General features: G+C 46.3%; 1 long non-coding RNA gene across 1 annotated transcript in view; it reads right to left on the bottom strand.

The window, feature by feature from the left end:
* Positions 1 to 330: 330 nt before the first annotated feature.
* Positions 331 to 7679, bottom strand: part of LOC140213138 (uncharacterized) — a 74168-nt gene continuing 66819 nt past the window's right edge. The window contains exon 3 of the long non-coding RNA XR_011890110.1: positions 331 to 471. This is a non-coding gene — a long non-coding RNA (uncharacterized lncRNA). The remainder of the gene's footprint in view (positions 472 to 7679) is intronic.

Raw genomic sequence — 7679 nt, 5'->3', positions numbered from 1 at the left:
GACCCATGCATGACTTGAAGTTCCAGTCTGTTCTCTTTTCCTTCCTCCCTACTCTCCTTCCTCTTAAATGTACATATTTATGTACGTAAAATCAAAACAACTGTTGGCAGACGTCGCGCGTGTTGTCTTCTGACTATCCTTCGTAGTCCGTGTTTTTAGCACTGCTTTCTTCGATGGAAACTGCACCTTAACTGCAACAAACATACAGCCACCGTATTCGTGGCGTTACTCTCGATTTTCGGGTTTTGAACACCTGACTTACTGATGAATACTAAACAATGAGTAGTATCTCACCTTCTCTCCTATTTCAGTAAGGTCCCGTGCAGGAAACGTATTGATATCCTTGAGGAGTTCACAGGCTTCCAGCACTCGTCTATAAAGAATTGGTTCATACGGTTTGCCGAAGAGGACGTTGTCCCGCAACGTCGCGTTGAACACTATAGCTGCTTGAGGCACGTAGCCGATAGTACCCTGGGGCATCGAAAACAAAAGAAACAATAACAAATAAGCCTGTAGCAGCATGTTTTAGTAGCGGTGGCTCTCATGCTACCTGTTGGCGAAGCTTTAGTTCAACGACGCAAAGATACCAGTTAAAACTTAGAGTGGTGCGTAATAGAGGTGATCCGCTTTTATTTACACCCTGCGCCCGAGTTCTACTCAATCCCTGCACTAGAGCCCCAGAATCAGTAGAACAAAAGCTAGATTACAGAAGCAGATAAGTTCTGTGTCACTGGCACGCTATAAGTGTCATGTATTGGCGTTCATCATTTGTGTCGCGTAGGTACAATGAAAGGTTATGGAACGTGCTCGCTTTTATTTTGCTGATTTAGGGTAAAAACATTTCGCTCATTTCTGTTGGCAAAATAGAGCTTATTTCCGCTTAGCTAGGTGCTATTGGATTCGGAAGTCACGCATTTCTAGAGGCATTGTCAAGGTAGCTGCGCAAAAGAAACATGTTTGCGGCTAGGTGCGTTCAAGTGCTTATTGCGCTGTAAAGCTATAGAGCTTTAGATCAAAGTGAACGCATGCGTTATCGCTCAGCGTAAGAGGCATCTACATGATTCGGAACTCACTTGAATGTTATCGCTGTTTCTACCTTTCGTGTATGTTCACGCAGTACCTTGTTTAATGAGATTGTATACGCGACACGAATAGTGTTGTCTCTTCTGGAAGGTATGTGAGCACCAGCGATCATGCTGGGACATTCGACGAGTCATGTATAAAAGGCGACGTGTTTGACCTGCAGATCAAATTTCGACTGCACTCACTGCACTCAATTTCGACTGCACTCACTGCTACCATTGTGCTTTGAGTGGCGCTTGCTTTTGTGGGCATAGATTCACAAATAAAGAGTTTGTTTCATAATTCAAAGCTTTGCTACTGCAATTTTCACCGTCACTACAACGTGACATCTGGTGGAGGTGCTCGTGCGTTCATGTAAAGGACGCGCCCGCAAAGCCGTGATCCAAGTCTGAACGGCGAAGGCAACACCAACGCCACCCGGATCATCGAGCAAGCCACAGACTACGTAAGTCGCGCCTGAAGCACGGTCTGCCAGGGAAGAAAAGCAAGATCAGCACCAAATCCGCATCCCCAATGAGAACATTAATGTCGCCATCGATGGTTGTGCTTCAGCAACTTAGGGAATATGTTGCAACAGAACTGCTTGTTGGCCTAGTTGGTGCTTGCTAAAAGACATGTTTTTTGCCGCAATTCAACACTCACAAAAGGAACACTCACAAAAGGAAGGAAAGGTGTGTCTCCCTTTTGTGAGTTTTCAATTGCGGCAAAAGACATGTCTTTTAACCTAGGGAACCACATATATTCTGCTGAGCTCCATCGGAAGACCCGGAGGTCTTCCTCAAAACGTTTGCAAGAGTGTGAACCTCCAAAAAGTGGAACCCAGAAGGCAAGCTCCGTCACGTTAGTTTTCATTGGAATACTCCGTCAGGACTTAGTTCGGAAATCTAGTGTCCTCGTTAAAGACATGACGTCTTTTCTGCAACAAGTTCCTAAAGACTTTCACAAGCGCCATCAAAAGAAAAAGAGCCGAACTTCTATTGCAAGCCCGTGTAGAGTTCCTTAACGAGAACGTCGTTGTATTCACGGAAGAGATGGTGTATCTTTTCTGTCACGCCCACCCGAAAATGTCTGAGGAGGAGAGAGTACGTCTACTGATGCGTGGTATAAAACCAAAGCTGTTCGCCGACTGCTGCGCAACCCACCCAAGACCGCAGCAGAATTTCGGGCACAGGCCACGATGTGGTGAGCAATTTATGTCATGACGCCAAAGCAACGGCCATAGCCCGTACGTTTTGAAGACGCCGAGCCGCCCGCCCCGTGTTGAAGAAACGCCTAGGAAGCCGACACGGCGCAATCACGTTAGACTTCGTGCGCGCTTCGTGTGTTCACAAAGCTTGGTGTGTGCGTTCCCTCTGTCTTCTCCTCCTCAGCGAGAGAGACGCTGGCGATGCGTGCGTGCGTGCGTGCGTGCGTGCGTGCGTGCGTGTGCGTGTGCGTGTGCGTGTGTGTGTGTGTGTGTGTGTGTGTGTGTGTGTGTGTGTGTGTGTGTGTGTGTGTGTGTGTGTGTGTGTGTGTGTGTGTGTGTGTGTGTGTGTGTGTGTGTGTGTGTGTGAGCGCGCTCGCTCACGTGGGAGATTTCCTCTTTGCTGGGACTGTTGCCGTTAGAAAGTCCCTTGAGCTGTCTTGATGTATCGAGCGGTGGCTCGATACATGTATCGATGTATCGAGTGAGGGTGTTCCAGACTCTTTAAAAGACACCCCGGCCACCAGCCTTAATTTGAGCAAGCTTGATTGTGTGTCGCTCTCTGTAAGGATGCTTGCAGAGCTTACCGCTCCGTAACAATGTAATAAAAGGTCTTTGCCTCTTTCTTACTGGTTACGTCGATTGTCTTTTCTCTGCCTGGGCCCCAACATACTGGTCAAGCTACAGACCGCCAGGTCAACGCCTGGCCCTGGGTGCACAGTTCTTAACAACGGTAATGCGACTAGCACTCAAACAATGTAACGACACACCGCATCGTCACCGCCGAAACAAGTCATGTATGAACCGTCAACTGCCGCCGGGCTTCTCTCTGGCACTTCCATCCGGGCATTCTGCGCCTTATAGTGGTGTACCTGCAAAGTCCGCTCGAACCCACCTTTCGTTGCGTGGCTTCTAACATTAGCAGTGCGCCGGTGCGTACTGACGCTGGAAATAAAAGCCTCGCTACCCGCGGACATTCATGGCACAATACTAAAACGTCAGGATTATAGCCAGGAATATTCGACGTTGCCACTTCATTAATCTGCTGAAACTGGCTGCAATACACCAACGTAACCTACTGGACAGCATATTCCAAAAAATATATTTTAGATGATACGCCGAGTTTCAACACGTTTCAAATAGCAACTTCGAGAAGTTGGCACCTGTAAGGATGGTGCACGAGACCACGAGAAACCACCGTCGTTAGTCAGCGACCCGTGAGATATTACAGCCAAGCTGTTAGCCACTCGGTGGTTGGCATTTTTCGTGTCCGTCCATGAACAGAAATAATCACCATCAGCAATGGGTTATCCGCGACAAGCACTCAGTTAAGTGAAGGGAACGGTGGTGCATACGTTCATTCGAATCACGCATACAACATGCAGAACAACGTATGTTTCAATACAGAACCACGTCCATACAAGCACCCGAACCACGAATAAAGTATTGCATACCACCCTCAGAAGTTGTAGTGTTCCTTCTTCAACAGCTTTGCTGGGCATCCATCTCCGCAGGGCTGGGATGGGGAGTGAACTTTTTTTTTTTTACAGTGGAGCCGTATAGGTCTAACCTCCTACAAAGTTTTCAATGTCCGTGCCTCAAAGCTTCCGTGCCCACAATGAGGAAGCAAAGCAAACCAATAGCCGGAGTGAAGCTGAGAAACCACAAAGTACACAGTTTCATAAAATAATTACCAGAGGGAACTGTGGCGCTACTGCCTACTGTAGCTGCAACCGGGGCGGTTCAGCCAGCAAGGGAATTACGGAATGTACATGGATTTGCCTAAACTTCGTCTTTCTGGCTTTCGACGTCTCTTCTACTTTGTAAAATTGTCATTTGCAACAAATACTGTGTGATAAATAATTAAATAAACATTATTAAATTCATCCGCAGGCAGGACTCGAGGACAGGACCTCTAGCACAGAAGCACTACATTGAAACGATTACGCCACGGACGCTTTTCTTTATTTATTGCCGCTTTTGTTCTACTATATAAAACAACAAATGGCAGTGGGGAAAACAAGATAAAATAGTAAGTTTTCAACACCAAGTGTCAGGCTTACTGGGCTGACTACTTTAGAAATCTTTGAGCGCAGTCAAGGGCAGCCATGCAGGTACATATCCTGGTGCTTTCTGAATTTCTACTAACCTCGACACGTATTCTCAAAAATACATTTGTGCGGGCCGAGCATACAGATCGCAGGTAAACCTCGCCATACGGGCGCGCCATAAACAGTGAAGGGCAATTAGCATAATAAGGTAAAACGGCAGTCCATCTTCGTTTTCTATAGCCTGGGGATCTAACATAAATTTCTTTATGGTTCTCTGAAGTACATCCCAAAAGAAGACACCCGGCCAACAATGTAGAACTGCATGATCTATAGTTTCTGGTTTCTTACAGATCAAGCAATGTGACCCCCAAAGTAAGAAAAAAACGTGATCTTCGAAAAAGGTTTTGGCAGCCAATGTACCCTTGTGAAGCTTAAAAAAGAAGGACTTGGTCCCTCGTGTTACTTTCATTATTTTCACCCGCTTGAGCACGTCTTGCCCTTCTCCTCCACTGTATATCACCCTGTACATTGGACAGAGAGAACTACGTCGCGTACATCCTTGTGCAGTTTTTTACGTTTCACTGAGAAAAGATATTCATTAGAATATATAACGCACAAGAACCATACAGTTAAAATAAGTTCTTTAAGAAAACCACAACCAGGACCGGACATATTCTCTGTACAAACTACACAGCCAGGTAACGCGCTCCTGAACTTCACTTGGAACACGGCGGGAAAAAAAGGATCGCTTAAGTCACGGAAAAATAAGAACCGGCTTATGAACTGTCGTATAAAGAGGTGCGTCATTCGCAAACCTCCATCTTTAACTCATCTCAACTAATTCTTGCTACTGCATCGTTCCCAATTCGAAGCGCACACAAATACTGCGGATACTCGGTGCAGCTCCTGTATGTTTACAGTTGAACAATGCAATACCTGCATTACACAGCAGAGTTTTGCGACATAAAATAAATTACAAACTGCAGCTTATCCAAACATCGACAGATGCCACCTTACCACCTGTTCGCTTTTATCTACGTTTATCTTGTTTCCTCTTGGCAATACTCATCGCTATTTTTGTAATATTCCAGCGGGACGCCTAGGTATTGAACGGGTGTCGTCAGCCACTTAACGTTGGCGAAAGTGACCGGGGTCGAAGGCCATGCCATGTCAGAAACCAAGGCACTTCCCCAGTTTACCAGGCTTAGAGTAACCTTACCGAAACCCTTCACTATTGCGATAGCTGCAGCTACACTTTCTTTATCTATACAACAAACTGCGACGTCATCGCATACGCCAGAATTTTAACTTCCGACGCAGGTAACGCGAAGCCGTGAATACCGCTGTTTTCAATACATTGTTTCTATATATATACTGAATAGAAGGGGGCTCAGAGGGTATTGCTGGCGTTCAGAACGCTTTAGGCTGACGGGGGCCCCCACTAACTTGTCAACAATTAAACGCGCAGTGCAGTTCCAGTACGCCAAAGCTACCCATCTCTGATGATAGATCCGACATTACCATGGTCTAGAATGGCAAGCTAAATACTATGACCTTCACAATCTTTCTCAAGATCGAGCTGTAAAATTGCTACCCCTGCTTGCATAATGTCTTAACACTCCGTATCGCACCGAATCCTATGTATATTAGTCACAATCGAACACCGCATAATGCCGCATGTTTGGTGACAACCAACGAATTCCTTAATTACTTTTTTGTCGTCGCCTTGTTAGTACTTCCATTAAGATTTTATAATCATAAACAGTTAGTGATATAGGCCTTCATGAGGAAACCAATATTAACTTCTCTGTCTCTTCTGTCTTTGCTAATATTACAGTACGTACGTCCCCGAATGACCGGGGCAGGGCACCTAGTGCATATGCCTCATTAAAAACACATGACACACATGACATAAGCACATGACATAATTCAGTTTTAAATTCTTCTAAAACGAAGCGCTCGGACCGTCGGACCCTGGCAAGTTGCCGAGATTCAGGTTACCTATAGCCTTTTCAACTTCCGTTTGTGATATGGGTGATTCCAACACTGTCCTGGTGTCGACGTGAAGCCGTGGCATTTTCTCAAGAAATTCTTCTTTAAAGCTAGCTGCATCCACAGGTCTAGAAGCAAAAAGCGCTTCGTAATGCCGAGCAAAAGCACGTCTTATGCTGCCATTTCTATCCTGTTGTCTTCAGTAACACACACGTGCTTCTGCACTTTTTCGAGTCCAAGTGGGCGTACCCATCGTATCTACGCTTGGTCTCACGAGTGCTCCACGATAACGCTCCTCATCATAAAGCTCTAGTTTCTGCTTGATACTACGCAGATCTTCGGCATACACCTGGCTTTTCGCATTCAAGCTCTGTCAGCTCTTAAAGAGTCGTCTTAAAGGGAAGCTGAAACACTTTTCGAAAAAAATGAGTTCCCTGCGGCATTCTACGAATATTTAGTTTTAAAAGGGCGGAAACAAACGCAAGCGGCTGTTTTTTGCAAGAAAACGTGCACCAGCGCCTCAGGGCATCGCGCGAACGCCCCTGTTGCCCGTGATTAGTCGGGACCGCTGTGACGTCATTCACGGGGATCACCGGTCGGCGCCGCCGTTTCAGAGCGTAGCACGCTGTCCTGGTCTGGCTTCACAAATGAGTTGTAAGCATTATGAAGCGTTCTCGATGCCTCGGACAGCTTGTATTTTCGCCTTACATGTTCGAACCGACAACCGATACAGAAAACGATGCCGGCAACGACGATGTTCAGTGTGCCAACAGCGAGAACGATGTGTGCACCTTCTCGTGCATCGGAAATATTGGCTGGTACGTATGTTTTTTTCATGTAGCTGCACGCTGCAATGAAAGGAGAAAAAACGCGCTAAATTGTCACTGGGAACTTGCTACTGGAAGAATGCCGAAGCACTAACTTCTCTTTAGATTGTAAGCACGAGTGCAATTGCGCGATGTCAAGCACCTTGCCGTTGCTTGTCTAAAGTTTTTACGTGTTGATACAGGGTCCCCTACATAAGTACCGCGTTTCAAAGCGCGCACATACAGTGCTGCGAGGTACAGTCATGGAAGCTGCTTTCATACACATCCAGATCTATATGGCCAGGGGGATTACATGTGCAATATTCAGATCATGGTTCGACGACTTTGCGATTGTGGCTCGATCAAGAATCGGTATGTGTGCTGCATGCTAGTGCTGACTTACAGATATTGGGAAGTTTTAGCACCGCCGTGCGCTAAAGACGGTAACCTTACGGTAACTGCAACCGTACGTCGAATGTCGCTAGGCAAGCCTATCAACGCTAGCAACAACACGTTTCCGCATTGGTCGTAAGGCTATCTGGCTACGCTAAAGCTATGTTACCA

The sequence above is a fragment of the Dermacentor andersoni genome, chromosome 9, assembly GCF_023375885.2.
Source record: "Dermacentor andersoni chromosome 9, qqDerAnde1_hic_scaffold, whole genome shotgun sequence".
NCBI classification, from domain to species: Eukaryota; Metazoa; Arthropoda; class Arachnida; order Ixodida; family Ixodidae; genus Dermacentor; species Dermacentor andersoni.
This window is presented reverse-complemented; position numbering and strand designations above follow the sequence as displayed.